The following is a 22,512-nucleotide window of genomic DNA, read 5'->3' as shown; positions in this document are numbered from 1 at the left end:
GTTTCATGATAAATTATTAGGAATTCCTTTCGTTCTTTCCACCGTAATTTCGATTTTGTGTTTATTAACTGTGGTCAGGTTATAACGATTTGCCCGCAATCATACATGTTATACCAAATGTATTCATCTCGAACTCCGTTTTGACAAAAATAAACTATATTCGTAAACTTAGTCATCCCTTACGAAAATGTACCATGGTATTACTAGAGTAAACGTTTGTTAGCCATGTTTTTTGCATATTGATAACCGTTTAAACCACAGTTTTACAGCAAATGTTATGGTTGAACTATGGTTAGATTAGCAAAACCTTTTCTTTGTGGGTGCAAACTACTCCTTGCTTTTTTGTTGTGAAATCAGGGGTACCGTAGTTAAGTTAGCTTCAGGTTGTTATTGAAATGCATGTTTTTATGGTTTAAACCTTACAGTTGAGTGAAATAATAATACTAGTAATCAGTGTATTTATTCATGCAAAAATTAACCCTTTTGCTTTTATTCCCATGTTATGGTTAGATGACCAGTAACCAAAGAGTCACAAGAGTATGGGAGATGGCGAGTGGATGGCCAGGTTGAGGACTTTTGCCAGCTCTGGGGTCTGGAGTTCTGGAGGAGGCAATAGACCAGCCCCAAGGCAGAAAAAATGGCATGACCTCTATCAGAAGGTAACACACATTTGCCTGTATCTATTAGATAGCGTGTAGTATGGAGGTCACCTTACTGTGGTGCAGAAAATAGATATTGTTACTGATCTTTTCAGATTGAGAAATGCCCCATGCAGACCCGCGGACAGACCTGTGGAAGGTCTATGCACTGCAATTGTGGATTCCACACCACTAAGGTGATCTAATCGAAAATGACGTCTAATGTTGTATCACACATCTGTCATTACATGTAATGTCTTATCATTACATCTTATGCGTTTTTCCTGTTGTTTTAGCAGCCTGACACTGCCACTCAATCTCCACACTCTGAGGTTCCACAGGCTGGGGCTTCAGACAAGTCGTTTTGGATAAAAGCGTCTGCTGAATGTCTAAATGTAAATTTAATGTATTAGTCCGAAACAGGCATACACGTTTGTGTGACTATAGTGAGGACATTGCATTGACTTTAAGTGATTTGATCAGGTTTTTTGTTATTTTCTATCACAAAAACCAAGACATAACAATGCAGATCACAGATGTTTTCAAATTTGTGAAAGACCTTATATCTAACGAGGACCAGTAAAATGTCCTTATTAGTCAGTTATAATATTTAGCCATTTTTGCCCCTTATATAAGTGTAGTAAACTGTTATTGTTTAGGTTTAAGAATTTTGTAGCATCTATGAGAATCAACAGCTTCTTTTGGTTTCTGCAAAAACTCAATTTGGAGAACTCTGAAACCAATCAAATGTACAAAAACTATATACAAATCAGAAAGTTACATAGTTTTCAATTTTTATTCAAAATATCAGATAGGTAAAGTGTGAGTTAAAAAGGCAAATAACAATATACATATGATGACTTTATAACATAATAACGTTGTTGGTGTCAATACACATTAAATTGGTGTTGGTGTCAATACACATTAAATCATTTCTAAAATTTGCACATAACAGAAGAGTTAAACAAATACAGACACACACACACACAGATAAACAGACGGTATGCAATATACTTAAATTTAAATAAAATAGAGTTGTATTTCACTTCCATCATGCTGCGTAATTATATATTTATTTTTTCTCTTTACAGTTCACTAAGTCACGCTTTGGCGGGTCCCAGTCACTGAAACCAAACTTAGCAGCTCGGAGGACCTCCAGCCCTTCTCCTCCACCTTCTGTGAGGATCCCCAGCCATTGTCCACCATCTGCAAGGCCTTTGACACGTCTCCATCCTCTGTGAGGACCACCATGCTTTCTCCATCCTCTGTGAGGACCAGCAACCTTTCTCCATTCTCTGTGAGGACCAGCAACCCTTCTCCATCCTCTGTGAGGACCGCCACCCATTCTCCGTCCTTTGTGAGGACCAGCAGCCCTTCTTCAACCTCTGTGAGGACCGCCACCCATTCTCCGTCCTCTGTGAGGCCCTCCACCCCTTCTCCATCCACTGTGAGGTCCGCCACGCTTTCTCCATCCTCAATTAGGATTTCTAGCCCTTCTCCATCCTCTGTGAGGACCCCCGGCCCATCTCCATCCCCTTTGAGGAGCAACAGTCCTGTTTCAATCGCTTTGAGTATAGCAACACCAATGTGTTATACAGGTTGTCATGTATCTTAGCACAGCCTTTGTTTTTAATAAAATCATTATTTTTTAACTAAAAAATTTTTTTTTATATTTGTCTACCAAACAGGAGGAGTCTGAAGGAGTCCAGCCAGCAACTGCTGATGCCTCAGCTACATTCTGGTTGCCAGGTGAATGGAACAGGACCGTCCCTGCGCAGGACAAGAGGTGGATTGCCAACACCTTGTTTCTCTCTGGTAAACTGCGGCCAGATTTGAAGCTTTGGTATGATCCCCCTGTCCTAGCCCTAATTTACCACCAGACACCAATGCCTGACAGGTTCTTTACTCATCGGTTGATGGTGTGGATGCCATATCAGCCCTCTCTTGTCCTCACCAACCAGCAGGTCAGGAACATTTAACTTTCTTTACTTTCCCTTTTTGATCTGTCATACATGTTTATACTTGACAGTGTTTTGATTTCTCATTTGCTATGTATTATATGCTCTCTGTGCTTAGGTGAGCAATGTTGTTGCTCTTTGGCAGAACCTGCTGGATTACGACAAGCAGCGAGTGGTGTTCACTGCCATACACCAGAGCAGGCTGGACACAGGGAGGTTCAGGTCACCCAAAAAGAGGCAGGCATTCAGTCCAGGGGTGGAGAGTGTGAAGAGGCACGCGCTAACAACCACTGCTCGAATTGCCCAATGGCCAGATTGTTGTCGCCTGATTGAGACCACTTTTATCAGTCTCTGTGCCATTCACCGGAGTCCCAAGAAGAAGGGGAATGGGACAGTGGATGTGAGCCACACGACTGTTGTTCAGTGGCACAATAAGACTGTAAAAAGTCAGGACAGTGTAGTCGTGATGCAGGGACTGAAACTGCCTAGTCGCTTGTCTGTTGCGGCTGACCCTCTTCTCCCTGGCAATGTGCGCCCCCCGTCTGCATCCCCCCCAGCCAGGCCCAGCTCACCAATGCCTTTTGCCCAGTAGCACCGTTGGGCAGGCTCAGTTGAGAAGGAAGAGGAAGATGCCATCAGCCCCAGCAGTTTTGTCACCGACTGCTGAAATACCACCAACACCACGGCAACTCTTTCCTGCTACACCCCCAGGTGCTCAAATGGTGATGCTGATGCCGATCCCAGTGGCCTCACAGGGACCTGTGCTGGTTCCTGCTTCACAGGCTCCTTTTGTCAGCCTCTCTTCTGCTCCTTCTCCTGATGCTTCTGCTGGTCCAGTTAGAAAACTTACACGAAAAGTGCTGCACAACACGTGCAAGAAATGTGGGAAGTTCAGGACAGCAGAGACTGGGCACAGCCAAAGCAAGGGGGTTGTATACTGCCCCTGTGTAGAGGCTGTACCAAAGGAACAGTGGTTGGAGAATATAAAAAAAAAGTAGCTCCTCCAAGTAAAAATGGAAAGATAATTTAATTACCTTCTTGTCATTTCACTCATTTTAAACATGCAAGACTGTCTTTTGATGGACATCAGCTGTCCTGCGTATCCAAAAATTGGTCTAAGGCATTCGGTTGAACAAAAATTGAAGTTTATTAATTAGAAAATCAGCGCTGGGCAGACTCAGACACAATGTCTTTCAGAGTTTCTGCCCTGCCTCAATGGTTTACAACATTTTTATATGTGTATGTGTGGGTGTATCTTCCAGCTTGCTTCGGACCGTGGCCAACCCCTGAGCGCCTCCACATTTGCTGCTTTCTTTGTGTCCAATGGAGTGATGCTTCATCTGATATTTTCGTAGACTACTCCCTTCTTCTTTTACTATCTGCAAAATAACACTTCCCCCACCCAGTTTCCACATAAACTTTGTTTCTTAGACCCCGCGCTATATGGGTATGTGCGTTGCATGTATAGCATACTCTCCTGTCCTCCTTTCCTGCATGGAATGCTGCACACACACACACACACACACACACACACCCAACCCCCACATCCTGTTGAAAATACCATTTTGCACTAATATTCTCCCTTAATCTTTCAACCCTTTAAGCACACACTTTATTCGTAATTGTTCACACTAATACACACATTCTACTATTGATTATATGTAAGCCATAAAAAAGATAAAATGTAACTTAAAACATAGACTATAATTAAATGGACACTGTAATTAAAACATAAATTGTAATTAAAACCCTTCAATCCCTCTCTTGACCTCTGAAAGAGGTCACACAACTTCATCATTGTCATCACCCTCATCATCCATAAATAGGTTGTCAGACAACAGTGGCATACTGTAAGGGGTTGGGGTGAGATCTTTCTTTTCTATTGCAGCCACAATTAAACGGTTACATAATGATCTGATACATGGAATACAACAACATCCACAGGTGACCAAAATTCCCATGCACACAGCAATAGACACTGATGACTGCTTTCCATTTACCCAGTGCTTTATCTAACTAGTCCCATATCGGATTGTCCACTCCATAATGTTCCTTCATTTCAGCTGATAACGTTCGCAAACCCTCTAATGCCTTGGTGACTGAACCATCTGGAGCTATGTTATTGGGAATAAAAGTGCAACAGAAATCACCAAACATATGAAAGACTCCACCTTTTTCCGCTACGAGCATGTCTAATGCTAATCTATTTTGTACGGCCATTAATGACGTGGGCGCTAATTGTTCAGATAGTCCCTCTACTGCATCCCTGGACAGATTGGCTAATCTCATAACATTGTAATGAACATAATTAATCCTATCTACATTTTTGTTAGGGGTGATTGGGAACAACATAGATAGAACTGGTATATTCTCAAATCCTGCAGCTATCTGGTCAGCTAATTTATATTCATCTGGGACACCACGTGGAACTCCTATGGCATCTATATATGTGGGACTGTTTATTGATAAATCAATGATAGCTGCAGCTCGTTTTCTCAACACATGGTGTCTTCTTCTTTTTGTTAAACTTCCTATACCTTGTTGTTGTAACTCCACCACCTTTTCTCCTAATAATGTTAAAGGAGCTCCTAGCCTGACCATAGCACATAAACATATATATTTTTTATTTATTTATTTATTTATTTTTGGTACTCTGGTGAACAGTCGTCTGTCACCACAACTCCCCCTGTGGTCAACATAAAATACTTGCTCCCAGTTTAATCAGTAAATCTCTCCCCAGTAGGGGTATCGGGACATTAGATGAGTACAGAAATGAGTGTGAAAGGCTCTGATTCGCCACCTTAGTGGTAAGGTTTTTAGTCATTGGCCAGTGTTCTAACCCACCCGAGAAGCCCATAACTCCCACTGTTTTATCACTTATGTCTTTGTCAATGATTGTGCCTCTTGTTACAGTGGAGTATGTTGCTCCGATATCTACCAGAGCTCTTAGTGGTCTGTTGTTAACCACTATGTCCATGAGGGGCTCAGCCATTCCCCTCATGATGGGTCTCTGTGGGCCCCTTCAACAATCCCCCGCGTCTTCCCCCTGGCCCCATGTTGGGTGCATGGGCGCCTGAAAACTGGTTGGAGACGGATGTTGTTGCCCCGGGTATCGTGAGGCTTGTGGTCCCCTGCCACGACCACTGGGTCCACCCTGCTGAGGACCCCATCCCCCTCGAGGTGGCCCCGTAAACTGACCATCCCCTGCCATGGGACATTCATTTATCCAATGATCAGTGCCCCCACACCCAAAACATGCACCCCTCGAACGCCCTCTACCCCTACTTCCCATGTTACCTCCCCTCTGTCCCCTATAACCTCCCCAGGGACCTATTGGTGAAGGGGTTAGTTGGTAGTTCCCTCCCTGATCATACCCAAAGTAAGGGGGAATAACTGAAGGGGTAGGTTGGTCATTTGTTAAGTGTTGGAGCATTTGTTTGGTCTTTTTCGGGCCATTGGCTCTAGCTAAATCCAGTTGGAGTTTTAGCAGCTGTGTTTTAGTTTTTTCTATTTCTGCCTCATGATTAAGTTTTTTATAATACACTCGTTTAAAAAAAAAATTGAAATAAATGACTCAAAATAAATGATTTAAAGTAAACAACAATAATGGCCAATGATAATGGTATAAACTTGATTATAATGAGTATATTGTTATCACCATGTCCTCTTTAGCAAACACTTTGCTTAAATTTTTTGTAGCCTCTGAAAGTCTAGTTTATCCAGTCCACACCCCAACCTTGGTACTGAAACTCTTTTTACTTTATTTTGTACACACCAGTCTTTCATATGCTTTAAACTGTTTGTAAAGTCTTCATATGTTGGGAGATCGGTGCATTTTGTTTCTGTGATTAAATAGAAAATTGTTCTACCATCTTCTTCGTGAGTTACTGCTCATTCCCCTGGTTTCTTGTTTTGTTTTCTCACTTTTTCTACACCATATCTACTCTTAAATGTTACTGCAATACCTGTCCCATATGCACAATCTTCACTTACACAGTGCGATAGAGGTTCCTTTGGTGGACTTGAAAAAATGTCACCTTACTTGTGTATGACCTGTAATGTTCCTTTTTCTGCGCTCCCTTGTACTTCGCCTTCAACACCCTCCCTCTCTTGGACCTGAGATCTCAGGTCCACAGCCGTCTATTCCAGAGACCTGCCTGGGGGATCACAAGCACCACAAGAAGACAAATGGTACCACATGTCGCCTTTCCCTTCAAGGCGGACACAATGCGATGTTCGGGAGGTGACACGCAATGTGTTGACCGCCGTGTTTCGCTCTACCTCCTGTGGAAGGTCTTCAGTCGTACCCACTCCGTGGGTCGTGGAATAGGTTCTGGTCCTGGTGTGACTTTCTGGGAAAAGTGTTAGATCAGAGCAGTTAGTTTGTCTAAATATGCACAATGTGACAACAGTTTGATGGTGTCTGGTCTCAGCAGTGTGGTTGGTCCTGGAAAAGATCGACCTGTAAGCAATTTAAATGATGTAAAGCCTGAAATCCTGTTAACAGAAGAATGTACAGACATTAATGCTAGAGGGAGTTCAGATAACCAGGTCAATTTTGTCTGTGCACAGATTTTAGCCAATTTCAGTTTCAGAGTGAGATTCATTCTCTTCACTTTGCAGTTGTTCCTTCAGCACTATCTAAACTCTGTCTGCTATACAATGAAACAGGGGGTGTGTGGTGATTTATTAGCTCCCCCCCCCTCTTCCCCCTCCCCTTGTGGAATTTGTTCTCCCTGTTCTTCTCCCTCGGTGGCTAACTGTTGTGCTGTTCCACTGACTAATCTTGTTAGTTGGTGTAATCGCTGTCTTATTTCATTTATATCAAACATTGTGTCAGGCAATTCTTTACTACGTTTCCTTGGTTTAATTTTACCATAACTTGCTGCAATTTTGTGTCATACGGTTGTGGTTTTGTCAATAGTTGCAAGTCTTGATATAGTTTTGGGATGGGGAATATGCTGTCTGTTCAGAGGTGTCTCCCTGTTCTCTTCCTGACTTCTTTGTCTGGACATTTTCTCCCCCTTCTCTTTTAACCGGACTCAGAGCAGTGGCCGTAAGCGCAATGCATGTCCATAGTCGTAATTCTTCCATCATTTTAACTTCTTTATTTTTATGTTTATTCTTTTCTAACCACTTTATATATATTTTTTTCTTCATCAACATTTCTCTAATGTTTGGCGCCAATCTAACCAACATTTTTTTCCGGATCTACCCATCCGTTTTCAATACATATCTGACTCCATTTCCCTTTCCAAATTTTCCTTTCCTTTTTCTGATTTTTAACCTCAGTCTGGGCAAACACCATATTTACCACATGTCCCCATTGGCTTTCCACTAGCAAACACCCATATTCATCACATTCTCTATCAAATTCTCCCTCCATTTTTTTAAGTTATTCAATTCTCTTAATTATACAGTTATCAATTATTTTATTATTATCTGTTTTCTATCAATTATTCTAAACAAAATATTATTTCTAATTTTCCGTAATTTCCAACACGCAATTACATACACATAAATTACACATAAATTCCTTCAGTTCGGGGGACCACCCACCCGTGTTTAATAAATGTGCGTAGGGACTCTCACCCTACGTCTTAGCCTGCGGGGGACCAACCACCCGTGTTTAATAAATGTGCGTAGGGACTCTCACCCTACGTCTTAGCCTGCGGGGGACCAACCACCCGTGTTTAATAAATGTGCGTAGGGACTCTCACCCTACGTCTTAGTCTGCGGGGGACCAACCACCCGTGTTTAATAAATGTGCGTAGGGACTCTCACCCTACGTCTTAGTCTGCGGGGGACCAACCACCCGTGTTTAATAAATGTGCGTAGGGACTCTCACCCTACGTCTTAGTCTGCGGGGGACCAACCACCCGTGTTTAATAAATGTGCGTAGGGACTCTCACCCTACGTCTTAGTCTGCGGGGGACCAACCACCCGTGTTTAATAAATGTGCGTAGGGACTCTCACCCTACGTCTTAGTCTGCGGGGGACCAACCACCCTTGTTAAATAAATGTGCGTAGGGACTCTCAACCTACGTCTTAGTCAGTGGGGGACCAACCACCCGTTGTTTTATACCTGCGTAGGGACTTTCACCCTACGTCTTACCCTACGGGGGACCAACCTCCCGTGTTTTGTTCAAATCAACAGACTTTAAATTTTGCTTATTTTGTATATCTATTAAAGGGATCAGGAATATTTGAAATTCAACACAATTGAATTTAGAGTAGTCAATTAGCAGATGTTTGATGAAACAGGTCTTTGCTTACCTTTTTCATTCAGCCGGCTGTTGTGTTGAACCCAAGATTTTCCCTCTCCGCTTTTTGTCAATTCCTACTCTTCTAAAATCGTCCGAAATGTCCCTTTTTATCCAATCACGTCGGGGTCACCATCTGATGGACATCAGCTGTCCTGCGTATCCAAAAATTGGACTAAGGGATTCGGTTGAACAAAAATTGAAGTTTATTAATAAGAAAATCAGCGCTGGGCAGACTCAGACACAATGTCTTTCAGAGATTCTGCCCCGCCTCAATGGTTTACAACATTTTTTTATGTGTATGTGTGGGTGTATCTTCCAGCTTGCTTCGGACCGTGGCCAACCCCTGAGCGCCTCCACATTTGCTGCTTTCTTTGTGTCCAATGGAGTGATGCTTCATCTGATATTTTCGTAGACTACTCCCTTCTTCTTTTACTATCTGTAAAATAAAACACTTCCCCCACCCAGTTTCCACATAAACTTTGTTTCTTAGACCCCGCGCTATATGGGTATATGCGTTGCATGTGTAGCATACTCTCCTGTCCTCCTTTCCTGCATGGAATGCTGCACACACACACACACCCGACCCCCACATCCTGTTGAAAATACCATTTTGCACTAATATTCTCCCTTAATCTTTCAACCCTTTAAGCACACACTTTATTCGTAATTGTTCACACTAATACACACATTCTACTATTGATTATATGTAAGCCATAAAAAAGATAAAATGTAACTTAAAACATAGACTATAATTAAATGGACACTGTAATTAAAACATAAATTGAAATTAAAACCCTTCACTTTCTTCTGCGAAACACAAAATATATTTAAAAGAAGTTAGTGAACAAAAACCATTGGTCCCCATTCACTATTTTGTTTGAGCACATATCAACGCCGACCAATGGTTTTCTGTAACCAACGTTCTTCAAACTATATTTTGTCTCCTGCAGAAGAAAGAAAGTCTTGCATGTTTAAAATGAGTGAATGAACAAATACGTTTTATGTTGGGGTGTACTTTTCCCTTAATGATAATCTTTATTTTAGTTATTATTAATGTATAATAGTTTTAATTGTTTGTTTTCTGTTCTGTTGCACTTTAAAACAACTAAACATTGTATAAAAATAATGTATAATAGTTTTATCTAGGTACGTTTTCAGTGCTGTTGCACTATATTAAACAAAGTTTTTTGCATGTATAACTGTTTTATTCATGTATATTTAATGTTTAAATAAGTAATAGAATGAAAGTAATTTAAAATAAAAGTCTTGACATAAATGATTCTCTCCCTTTCTTTTTGATTTGATATGCCACAGTGCATTTGCTATTGTACAGTCAAAATGTTATAGGCAAGGCTTGTTCCTTTATATTGCACATTTCATACATAAAGCGCTTCACATAAAAATGATTGACAAAGGCAAAATAGAATATAATACATCTTGCAAAAGACATCTTTAAAAAGCAAATTAATAAAATCACAAATACAACTTAAGAATTTAAATGATAATAAAAAGGAAAAAAATGTATTTAAAATGTGAATTAAAAGATTAAAACTGAAAAAATAGAAATAAAGTGCAGTTGGTGTAGACCAGCACAGTGCTCAGGTTGTAAATGCACATCTAAATAAATGTTTTTAATCTGAATTTAAAAGTGGCTACTGTTGTGTTGTGGAAGCAGATTCAGTACATTTACTTTTGTATAGTCAACAATTATAGGTAATAAATAATAGAATTGATTAGTTATCACTACAGAAATATACTCAAAAGTGCTTAAACTCTGTAAAAAGAACAGTTTAAATGTATAGAATCGGTAATATATCATTAATACAATGCAATGTTTTATTGTAATAAGGAAAATAAATTTCCATTTTGCTACTGTTAGCATATGTCATATGATTTTAAACGATGAAGCATAATTCAAAACAAAAAGTAAACATCTTCTTTTCTGCCAACAGTGGGATTCGAACCAGCAACCTTGTGATGAACTTTACTCCCATACAATTGCATTGTGAAATTGAAAATAGTGTTTTAACGATAGTTTATGATAAACAATTTAAAAACGTTATTGCCAGTGGGGGAAAAAAGTCACTTTCTTCTCTTTCCTTTCATTTTTTCTTTCTTTTTTCTCCCTTTTCCCTCTCTTTCCCTCTTTTTCCTTCTTCCCTTTTCTTCCCCTTCTTCCCCCTCCTTAACAAACTATTGTTCCCCAGCTTTGGCGAAATCGTTTAGCGCGTTCGGCTGTTAACCGAAAGGATGGTTTCCCCACCCTTGGACGAAAACTTTGTGGCGAGCAGCTGCAGTTTTCTGACCCCAAAATGCTGAGGCCCGCCAGTGGAGCTTACTCAACAGAGTCTTACTCTAAAACAATACGGCTTTGCAAACACACTGAAAGAAAAGATGCCTTTGGCTCTTAAAGCCGGGAGTTAAACCCGGACCGCTTGGATGAAACCAGGAGTCCTGACTGCTGGACCATGCCTGACACCTCAGCAAGCGCAATACGGACTGCAACTGTTTCCAAGAGATTAAGAATCGGAGTAACGGCCCAACATTTTTAATAACAGTCGGAAAGACTTTTCATTTCTCTGCACGTGTACTAGCAGTGAACAACAGAAAGAAGAACTACGATTTGAGAAGTATAATCCTCGTTAGTAGGTTGGACAGTATCTCCGCATGTCACGCCGTAAGACAGAAATTATGAGGAGGCTCCTCCCAGACCGAGCTGAGCTGTCTGGGCTTGTGTCGGTAAGTGCCAAGTTCTTCCGCCAAGCCTCCTCCGAAATGATTCCCCGACGGGGAGTTAAGCCTTTTCTTTGCCGCTTTCCAATAGCTTGGATGAGCTGGGTTTAAACATTCTAAAGAACAGCTGAAGAAGTGCTTGGCGCGGCTCTTTTTGAACAAATTGCAGTGTGTTGTTCGGCCGATTGAAGGCGTTCGCCACCAACACATTTCCAAAGCGAGCGGGAAGCAGTTTATTCAAGCCCACCCCAAAAAGGTTGCCTCGATCAGGATTTGCTGAGACCACAACACAGAGTACTAACCAACCACACGATCAAAGCGAGCTAACAGACAGCTGCACAGGGCTCAGACGAGATGAAGTTTGCTCTTTCGCCTCTAGAGATACAAATCAGCATCTGAGCTTAATACACCGCAAACGTAGTCGGCAGGATTCGAACCTGCGCAGGGAGACCCCAATGGATTTCTAGTCCATCGCCTTAACCACTCGGCCACGACTACACAGGGTTCATATGTCGTCTCACATTTGTTTCGACAAGGACTTCCCCAGTGATGGCACCCTACAACCTCACCTGACCGTTTGGAAACAATTACAGACAAGGGCTGTCCGAGGCATCCAGCCCGGCTAGCTCAGTCGTTAGAGCATGAGACTCTTAATCTCAGGGTCGTGGGTTCGAGCTCCACGTTGGGCGCCAGGGCTACCCCAGTCAGGGGCCCTTTCCAAAGGTGGCCAGTCCACCAGACCTAGTGCTGGGATTTTCTTGAGACAAGTGCAACTTCCTCACTCTTATGTTTCCAAAGGGGGTTCTCTGAAAATGAGCATGACGCTCATTTAGTTTTGCGACGCTTTTGGCCATTAATTCCGAGTCAAAACTAGCGACTTGTCCAAGCAAAACCCATGACAACCGTCTCTGTGGCGCAAAAGAAGTGCTTGGCGCGGCTCTTTTTGAACAAATTGCACTGTGTTGTTTGCCCGATTGAAGGCGTTCGCCACCAACACATTTCCAAAGCGAGCGGGAAGCAGTTTATTCAAGCCCCCCCCAAAAAGTTGCCTCGATCAGGATTCGCTGAGACCACAACACAGAGTACTAACCAACCACACGATCAAAGCGAGCTAACAGACGGCTGCACAGGGCTCAGACGAGATGAAGTTTGCTCTTTCGCCTCTAGAGATACAAATCAGCATGTGAGCTTAATACAGCGCAAACGTAGTCGGCAGGATTCGAACCTGCGCAGGGAGACCCCAATGGATTTCTAGTCCAAGCAAAACCCATGACAACCGTCTCTGTGGCGCAATCGGTTAGCGCGTTCGGCTGTTAACCGAAAGGATGGTGGTTCAAGCCCACCCAGGGACGAAAGCTTTGTGGCGAGCAGCCATTTTTCTGACCCCAAAATGCTGAGGCCCGCCAGTGGAGCTTACTCAACAGAGTCTTACTCTAAAACAATACGGCTTTGCAAACACACTGAAAGAAAAGATGCCTTTGGCTTCTAAAGCCGGGAGTTAAACCCGGACCGCTTGGGTGAAACCAGGAGTCCTGACTGCTGGACCATGCCTGACACCTCAGCAAGCGCAATACGGACTGCAACTGTTTCCAAGAGATTAAGAATCGGAGTAGCGACCCCACATTTTCAATGCAAGTCAGAAAGACTTTTCATTTCTATGCACGTGTACTAGCAGTGAACAACAGAAAGAAGAACTACGATTCGAGAAGTTTAATCCTCGTTAGTAGGTTGGACAGTATCTCCGCATGTCACGCCATAAGACGGAAATGATGAGCAGGCTCCTCCCAGACCGAGCTGAGCTGTCTGGGCTTGTGTCGGTACGTGCCAAGTTCTTCCGCCAAGCCTCCTCCGAAATGATTCCCCGACGGGTAGTTAAGCCTTTTCTTTGCCGCTTTCCAATAGCTTGGATGAGCTGGGTTTAAACATTCTAAAGAACAGCTGAAGAAGTGCTTGGCGCGACTCTTTTTGAACAAATTGCAGTGTGTTGTGCGCCCGATTGAAGGCGTTCGCCACCAACACATTTCCAAAGCGAGCGGGAAGCAGTTTATTCAAGCCCCGCCCCAAAAGTTGCCTCGATCAGGATTCACTGAGACCACAACACAGAGTACTAACCAACCACACGATCAAAGCAAGCTAACAGACGGCTGCACAGGACGAGATGAAGTTTGCTCTTTCGCCTCTAGAGATACAAATCAGCATCTGAGCTTAATACACCGCAAACGTAGTCGGCAGGATTCGAACCTGCGCAGGGAGACCCCAATGGATTTCTAATCCATCGCCTTAACCACTCGGCCACGACTACACAGGGTTCATATGTCGTCTCGCATTCGTTTCGACAGGGACTTCCCCAGTGATGGCACCCTACAACCTCGCCTGACCGTTTGAAAACACTGACAGACAAGGGCTGTCCGAGGCATCCAGCCCGGCTAGCTCAGTCGGTAGAGCATGAGACTCTTAATCTCAGGGTCGTGGGTTCGAGCCCCAGCTTGGGCGCCAGGGCTACCCAAGTCAGGGGCCCTTTCCAAAGGTGCCCGGTCCACCAGACCTAGTGCTGGGATTTTCTTGAGACAAGTGCATCTTCCTCACTCTTATGTTTCCAAAGGATGGTGGTTCAAGCCCACCCAGGGACGAAAACTTTGTGGCGAGCAGCTGCAGTTTTCTGACCCCAAAATGCTGAGGCATTTGTGCCAGTGGAGCCAGTGGAGCTTACTCAACAGAGTCTGACTCTAAAACAATACGGCTTTGCAAACACACTGAAAGAAAAGATGCCTTTGGCTTCTAAAGCCGGGAGTTAAACCCGGACCGCTTGGGTGAAACCAGGAGTCCTGACTGCTGGACCATGCCTGACACCTCAGCAAGCGCAATACGGACTGCAACTGTTTCCAAGAGATTAAGAATCGGAGTAGCGACCCCACATTTTCAATGCAAGTCGGAAAGACTTTTCATTTCTATGCACGTGTACTAGCAGTGAACAACAGAAAGAAGAACTACGATTTGAGAAGTATAATCCTCGTTAGTAGGTTGGACAGTATCTCCGCATGTCACGCCGTAAGACAGAAATGATGAGGAGGCTCCTCCCAGACCGAGCTGAGCTGTCTGGGCCTGTGTCGGTACGTGCCAAGTTCTTCCGCCAAGCCTCCTCCGAAATGATTCCCTGACGGGGAGTTAAGCCTTTTCTTTGCCGCTTTCCAATAGCTTGGATGAGCTGGGTTTAAACATTCTAAAGAACAGCTGAAGAAGTGCTTGGCGCGGCTCTTTTTGAACAAATTGCAGTGCGTTGTTCGCCTGATTGAAGGCGTTCGCCACCAACACATTTCCAAAGCGAGCGGGAAGCAGTTTATTCAAGCCCCCCCCAAAAAGCTGCCTCGATCAGGATTCGCTGAGACCACAACACAGAGTACTAACCAACCACACGATCAAAGCGAGCTAACAGACGGCTGCACAGGGCTCAGACAAGATGAAGTTTGCTCTTTCGCCTCTAGAGATACAAATCAGCATCTGAGCTTAATACACCGCAAACGTAGTCGGCAGGATTCGAACCTGCGCAGGGAGACCCCAATGGATTTCTAGTCCATCGCCTTAACCACTCGGCCACGACTACACATGGTTTATATGTCGTCTCGCATTCGTTTCGACAGGGACTTCCCCAGTGATGGCACCCTACAACCTCGCCTGACCGTTTGAAAACACTGACAGACAAGGGCTGTCCGAGGCATCCAGCCCGGCTAGCTCAGTCGGTAGAGCATGAGACTCTTAATATCAGGGTCGTGGGTTCGAGCCCCACGTTGGGCGCCAGGGCTACCCCAGTCAGGGGCACTTTCCAAAGGTGCCCAGTCCACCAGACCTAGAGCTGGGATTATCTTGAGACAAGTGCAACTTCCTCACTCTTATGTTTCCAAAGGGGTTTCTCTGAAAATGAGCGTGACGCTCATTTAGTTTTGCGACGCTTTTGGCCATTAATTCCGAGTCAAAACTAGCGACTTGTCCAAGCAAAACCCATGACAACCGTCTCTGTGGCGTAATCGTTTAGCGCGTTCGGCTGTTAACCGAAAGGATGGTGGTTCAAGCCCACCCAGGGACGAAAGCTTTGTGGCGAGCAGCTGCACTTTTCTGACCCCAAAATGCTGAAGCCCGCCAGTGGAGCTTACTCAACAGAGTCTTACTCTAAAACAATACGGCTTTGCAAACACACTGAAAGCAACGATGCCTTTGGCTTCTCACGCCGGGAGTTAAACCCGGACCGCTTGGGTGAAACCAGGAGTCCTGACTGCTGGACCATGCCTGACACCATGAGGAGGCTTCTCCCAGACTGAGCTGAGCTGTCTGGGCCTGTGTCGGTACGTGCCAAGTTCTTCGGCCAAGCCTCCTCCGAAATGATTCACCCCAACGGGGAGTTAAGCCTTTTCTTTGCCGCTTTCCAATAGCTTGGATGACCTGGGTTTAAACATTCTAAAGAACAGCTGAAGAAGTGCTTGGCGCGGCTCTTTCTGAACAAATTGCAGTGCGTTGTTCGCCCGATTGAAGGCGTTCGCCACCAACACATTTCCAAAGCGAGCGGGAAGCAGTTTATTCAAGCCCCCCCCAAAAAGTTGCCTCGATCCGGATTCGCTGAGACCACAACACAGAGTACTGTACACTGTACATTGGTCCAAAGACATGTGTTATGTTGTAATGTTAGTAGTAAAACGCATAGTGCCCCTCGGTTCAGAAGACTTGTGACCGACATTATTTATGTAAAGCGTAGTGAAAGAAAATTATAGCAGTGTCTTTCTTGTTGAGTTCAGTGTTATGTCCTTTTCCATTTAATTCGTATTTATGAACAAGGGATTAAGGCTATTTTTATTGCAGTTAGTGTGTGGTTTTGGTTGGACAAGGCTTTACAGACGTAATTGCGCTTTCTGCCATATAGCTTTCCTGTAACTCAGTGGTAAGAGCATTGCGTTAACAACGCAAGGTTGTGAGTTCGATCACAGGGGATTGCAAATACATGTGTAAAATGTATAAGATAAAGCAATGTGAGTCGCTTTGGATAAAAGCATCTGCCAAATGCCTAAATGCTTGTCTTGCTGCATCCAAAGCACATATGTAAGGGCTCTATGTCATACTTTGGATACGGGGAGGGGACCAGAAGCTCATTTGCATTTAAAGAGACACACACCAAAACACCATGTTTTCCATTGCAGCCACAAATGGCAGTGTTCATCGTATTGTAATGAAAGATATGTGATGTATTTTGAGCTGACCGTTTACACAGACATTCTGGGAATACCACTGACTATTTTTACATTGCAGAAAACACCTGGATTTGCGGCCCTTTAAATGTGTTTGTGTACAAATTCTACTTTGAAAAAACTATTGTATTAACAGTGACATCCCCTTCTGTAAATAGCTTTATTGAACAGCGTGTGGCACACTTGAGCATTCATTTATTTTTCCAAAAAATGTATATTATGCAATTGGTAGAAATAACGGAAAATGTCACTTTGTGTCAGAACAATACTTTTCCAAAGGAAATATATAGTTCTACCAGAAAGACTCAGGAAACATAGAACGATATATGATATTTATCAAACATAGATTTAAATTATAATGTTAAAGATCTTTGAGCATAGGCCCCGTCCGATGAAGGAATCATAAAAAAATGATTCTGATGTTCCTGCCTGAAGATAAGGCAGGGGCGGAGCCTACCCCAGAAGAGAAGGTAAACAAAAATAAACGCACCAGATGATTCATCTCCCTGAGGTTCCTAAAGGAGAAAGTATGTGCCTGTCATTCATGGTTGAAACATGAACATGAGGTTATATCATACTTCTATTGAATGTAGCAATCACAACATTTTTAAGGGTAAATAGTTGCATATCACTGTTTTTAACAGAACCTGCACAGGCTGAATGGGCTTGCAAAAGCACAAAAAGAAAAGATAAAATAAACAACAAACATAAAAACGACAGAGCCTGCACAGGCTGAATGGCCTTGCACAAGCCAACATAATTTTTCAGAAGCCTGCATAGGCTGAATGGGCTTGCACAAGCCAACAGAATTTCCAGAAGCCTGCACAGGGTGAATGGGCTTGCACGGGCCAACAGAATTTCCAGAAGCCTGCACAGGCTGAATGGGCTTGCACAAGCCAACAGAATTTCCAGGAGCCTGCACAGGCTGAATGGGCTTGCACAAGCCAATAGAAGTTCCAGGAGCCTGCACAGGCTGAATGGGCTTGCACAAGTCAACAGAATATCCAGGAGCCTGCACAGGCTGAATGGGCTTAAGCAAGCCGACAGAATTTACCCAAAGCATACGAAGGCTAATATGAGGCTTGCCAAAGCCGTGCTATAAGTAACCTATACTTAAGCAACCACCACCAGTAAATGCAAAGTAAGTTCCTTAAGCTTTTGGAGTACACCTGCTGAGCATCCAGTATGGTTTTAGAATCCAGGCTTATATAGGATTCTAATGGCATAAATGACCATCTGCTCAGGACCTTAATAGAAGAAGTCGGAATCCCACAGGCTGCAGAAGCAGCTGCGCCAATCCTAAATGGATTTTGCGTTGTTTGACCTCAAGCGAGTCCCAACTTCAGCGACTCATAAAGCTGGTAATCAACTTGATCTTATCTAAACACGCCATTGTTTCACCCATCACTCCCAGGCCACCCCGCTGCACAAGTCAGATCATTTCCTCATCACTCTTGATCTCGACTTAACTTCTCCAGACACTACACATGCTTCCCCACTGGTCACATTCCGACGCAACCTTCAATCACTCTCTCCCTCCCGCTTATCCTCTGCAGTCTCTGCCACTCTCCCACCCCCTAAACCTTTCTCTCTCCTTGAGGCTAACACCGCCACTCACACCCTTTGCTCCACATTAACCTCCTGCTTAGATATCTTATGCCCTCTCAGATCTAGGCCATCTTGTACATCTCCTTCTGCCCCCTGGTTATCTGATGTTCTCTGTGAACATCGCGCCTCTATCAGGTCTGCTGAGAGAAAGTGGCGCAAATCAAAAGAACCTACCGACCTCTCTCTTTATCAGTCTATTATCTCTTCTTTCTCTGCGGATGTCTCCTATGCGAAAAGCCAGTACTACCACGCTAAAATCAGTAACTCTCCTGACCCTCGTACTCCCTTTAAAACCTTTTCTGCTCGTCTTTGCCCGCCTACCCCCTCACCTCCATCTGACTTAACAGCTGACGATTTTGTGTCGTTCTTTGTAAATAAAACGACCGGCATCAGCAATCAATTCTCTGCGCCACCGCCTCTTGACCACGCCCAATTCCCAGACACATGCTTGCTCCCCTCGTTCTCTCTCGTATCTGAAGAGGATGTTTCCAAGGTCATTTCTTCTAACCACCCGACTACCTGCCCCCTAGATCCCATCCCCAGTCATCTCATCCAGGCCATTTCCCCATCGGTTGTTCCCTCTCTGACCCACATTATCAACTGATCTCTCACCACTGGTACATTTCCTACACTCTTCAAAGAGGCCCGTATTACCCCACTACTAAAAAAACCTACTCTTAATCCTGCACTGTTAGAAAACTACAGACCGGTATCCCTCCTCCCCTTCATTGACATCTCGCTCTGGATGAATGACCATCACCTGCAGCTGAACCTTTTAAAAAAAACAGAACTGCTTGCAATCCAGGCCGATACAAAGACTCATCAAAGCCTCTCCATTCAACTGGGCTCATCAACCATCACATCTTCCAGAAAGGCAAGAAACCTGAGAGTGGTGATCGATGATCAGCTCAACTTCACAGATCAAATTGCTAGCACCACCATGTCCTGTAGATTCATCCTCTACAATATAAGCAAGTCCCAGTAAAGGCTCTGGTCCTGTTCAGACTGGACTACTGCAATGCGCTACTGGGTCAACTTCCAGCTTGCACAACCAAACCTCTACAGATGATCCAGAATGCTGAGGCAAGAGTTATCTTTAATGAACCAAAGAGAGCACACGTCACTCCTCTATTCATTAAGCTACATTGGCTCCCTATAGTCGCTCGCATCAAATTCAAGACTCTGCTTCTGGCCTACATGACCACCACTGGTTCGGCACCACCTTATCTTCACTCGCTACTGCAGACATATGTACCCGCCAGATCCCTAGGCTCTGCAACGAACAGTGTCCTGTGGTGCCATCCCAAAAAGGTAAAAAATCTCTCTCACGCACCTTCTCCGGATCTGTTCCACGTATGTGGAATGATCTGCCTGCTGCTACAAGATCTGCAGATTCTGTAGCCATATTTAAGAAATGTCTGAAAACACAGCTCTTCCGTCAACATCTGACTGATCTGTTCTAACTCTAATTTCTTCTCTACTCTTTAAAAAAAATCCATTTTTGATTGCACTTATGCTTTTATTGTACTTATGCTGTCCCAATTGCTTCTATTGCCTACCCCACTTGTAAGTCGCTTTGGATAAAAGCGTCTGCTAAATGACTAAATGTAAATGTAAATGATTGCCCGGTGTAAAGTTGTGAAGACTTGCCACAACTCTCCAGAGCTGCTGCAAGATGAGTCCTGAACCAGTCTTTTGTTAAGGGAAACCCATTTGATGACATAAATAGGGGGGATAATTAAAGATGGCCGGGGCGAGTCTGGAGGTATCTAATCATGGAAGTGAAGGGGCAAATATTCCCAAACAAATTCCCACTGATCTCGTTTATGAGGCTTTCTGGGCTCCTCCTACTTTGAGCCCCTTTGCAAAATCCAAAGTCAAGTGAGCACAAAGTATTTACCTTTTAAATTATCATGCTCTAAAGCCTCAGGCAACAAATGCTGGATACACAGTGTTGTGTCCAGGTTGCCAACAATTCAAAAGTATGGAAGGAGAAGCGCGGATCTTTTTCACGACACGTCTTAACACTGTCTTCACATTTTGAACCTCACCTCTACATAAAAAAATCCTAAACGTCCACCGGTTTTAAAGTGGACAATCAAGTAGGTGCAAAAAGCTCCTTCTGATTCTGCCGCAGGGTCACGGCGACCGATTAGCTTGCAGCAGTCACTAAAGCCAGAGTGTGCGAAAGCAGCCACAAGGCATTGTTAACAAAACAACTACGCACAAAGAACCAGTGACCACGACGTGATTCGAATATGCAATCTTCTGATCTTGAGTCAGACGCACTACAGTTGTGCCACGAGGCCGCTTGCTGGTTCACACAAACACGTTGCCACTAGAGACTGAGCAGAAGCAGTATGCAGGTTTTGGTGTCCAGCAGATCAGATGCCTTCGGTAAAAAATTTAGCTGCACTGCGTATCAGCCTGATTGAAAGCATTTTGGGATTGTCAAATTAAGCCTCTATTATGTCACAGGCTATGTTCTTTTAGTGACTGTCGCATTCTAGTTATTTAGGCTGACCTGGTTTCTGTGATGCAGTGGTTTTAACGTCCACATCACACGTGAAAGGCCCCGGATCGTAACTGGGCAAAATCAGACCGAAATCTGACAAGAACCTTGTGTTGCTTTTGACCAAAATCAAGCCAAACATCTTTCCTGAAACATGAGTACAACGCTTGCGTGGTCTGTTTTAAACCAGCGCGAGGTAGATGACATAAGAATGAATTGTACATGTTTCTGTAGTGTGGTGGTTATCACGTTTGCTTTACACTCGAAAGGTCCTTGGTTCGAGACCGAGCTGATCCATTTTTCAGGTTTTGGCGTCAAGCAGAGCAAATCCCTCAGTGTAAAACGTAGCTGCACTCCGTATCGGCCTGATTGAAAGCATTTTGGGATTGTCAAATTCAGCCTCTATTTTGTCACCGGCTATGTTCTTTTAGTGACTGTCTCCTGACTTGAAAGGTCCCTAGTCGAAACCTGAATGGAAACGGGTTGCCTCTTTGTGTGCCAGCAGCAAAACTGAAATTACAATTACCTGAAACACCTTACAACTTGTGACACATGGCAGGTTAGCTGAGTTGGCCAGAGCGGGGTGGTAATAACGCCAAGGTCGCGGGTTCGATGCCCGTACAGGCCGTTGTCAAGTCTCGGTGAGACCTCTCATTGGAACTCCACACCTTTTGAAGGCATCCCAGCAGAACCCCCTCCGAAGGGGTCCCTGCCAGGGATTGTTACCGCCCCACTGTTTGAACCTATTTCCCAAAGCGTTTGAGCTGTAAGGCAAGCACAAGTGAGTTTCATCTATGTTTATGTGCAGGAGTAGTGTTGCACTTGTGGAACGATGAAGCACATAAAAGATGAAGGGTCTTCGTAATGATAAAGAAAGACAACGGTAGGTTAAAACCAGGTTTCAGTAAACCTCAAGGTAAAGTAGCACGTGCTGCTTTTCATACTGACAACAGGCCAAAAATACACAATGCGCCAGAGGACAATACACCCAAGGGAAAGTGGAAAAAAAGCAGATTAAATTTCCCATGTCTGAAGCGTTTATGTGATTGCACACACACACATACACCAAAATGAAGTATGAGTGAATTTCATCTATGTTTACATGCAGAAGTAGTGTTGTACTTTTGGAACAAGGAACCACATAGAAGATGGAGGGTCTCACAAAGACTATTACAGTGTACAGAACCAAGTTTAGTTTAATTTAATATTAAGTAAGTGTAGCGAGGAAGGCGTGGCGAGGGCCGTCAGACAAAGGGGCGGGGCCGGTTGCGTGAGTGATAATGGCTATCAGCTGTGTGCACACCGGCTCCGCATTTCTGACGGTGGAGATCGAAAGCATAAAAGAACGAGCTGACATGTTTGAATTTGTATTTGTATTTGTGTTATGTTCGCCGGCGGTCGGCCGTGAGGGGCCGCCGGCTATTATTACTTTATTAAATGTTTATTTAAATGTTTGCCGGTTCCCGCATCCTTCCTTCCATATCTTGAGACGTATTACAATAAGCATGCAGTTTTTTTTAGACATTCTAGAAAAGTTATAGAAATCAGAATCGGTCCGGTGCCGCA

At 43.9% G+C, this 22,512-nt stretch overlaps 8 non-coding genes across 8 annotated transcripts; 5 read left to right on the top strand and 3 right to left on the bottom strand.

The window, feature by feature from the left end:
* Positions 1-12,011: 12,011 nt before the first annotated feature.
* On the bottom strand, positions 12,012-12,093 carry trnas-aga (transfer RNA serine (anticodon AGA)). Its single transcript has one exon. It is a non-coding gene; the product is annotated as a tRNA-Ser (tRNA).
* Positions 12,094-12,211: 118 nt separating this feature from the next.
* Positions 12,212-12,284, top strand: trnak-cuu (transfer RNA lysine (anticodon CUU)). Its single transcript has one exon. It is a non-coding gene; the product is annotated as a tRNA-Lys (tRNA).
* Positions 12,285-12,873: 589 nt separating this feature from the next.
* trnan-guu (transfer RNA asparagine (anticodon GUU)) lies at positions 12,874-12,947 on the top strand. The gene has a single exon. It is a non-coding gene; the product is annotated as a tRNA-Asn (tRNA).
* An 868-nt stretch (positions 12,948-13,815) lies between these two features.
* On the bottom strand, positions 13,816-13,897 carry trnas-aga (transfer RNA serine (anticodon AGA)). The gene has a single exon. It is a non-coding gene; the product is annotated as a tRNA-Ser (tRNA).
* Positions 13,898-14,015: 118 nt separating this feature from the next.
* On the top strand, positions 14,016-14,088 carry trnak-cuu (transfer RNA lysine (anticodon CUU)). Its single transcript has one exon. It is a non-coding gene; the product is annotated as a tRNA-Lys (tRNA).
* A 1,026-nt stretch (positions 14,089-15,114) lies between these two features.
* Positions 15,115-15,196, bottom strand: trnas-aga (transfer RNA serine (anticodon AGA)). The gene has a single exon. It is a non-coding gene; the product is annotated as a tRNA-Ser (tRNA).
* Positions 15,197-15,314: 118 nt separating this feature from the next.
* trnak-cuu (transfer RNA lysine (anticodon CUU)) lies at positions 15,315-15,387 on the top strand. Its single transcript has one exon. It is a non-coding gene; the product is annotated as a tRNA-Lys (tRNA).
* A 215-nt stretch (positions 15,388-15,602) lies between these two features.
* trnan-guu (transfer RNA asparagine (anticodon GUU)) lies at positions 15,603-15,676 on the top strand. Its single transcript has one exon. It is a non-coding gene; the product is annotated as a tRNA-Asn (tRNA).
* The last annotated feature ends 6,836 nt before the right edge of the window (positions 15,677-22,512 follow it).

This window comes from Triplophysa dalaica, chromosome 5, assembly GCF_015846415.1.
Source record: "Triplophysa dalaica isolate WHDGS20190420 chromosome 5, ASM1584641v1, whole genome shotgun sequence".
In the NCBI taxonomy this organism is placed as follows: domain Eukaryota; kingdom Metazoa; phylum Chordata; class Actinopteri; order Cypriniformes; family Nemacheilidae; genus Triplophysa; species Triplophysa dalaica.
This window is presented reverse-complemented; position numbering and strand designations above follow the sequence as displayed.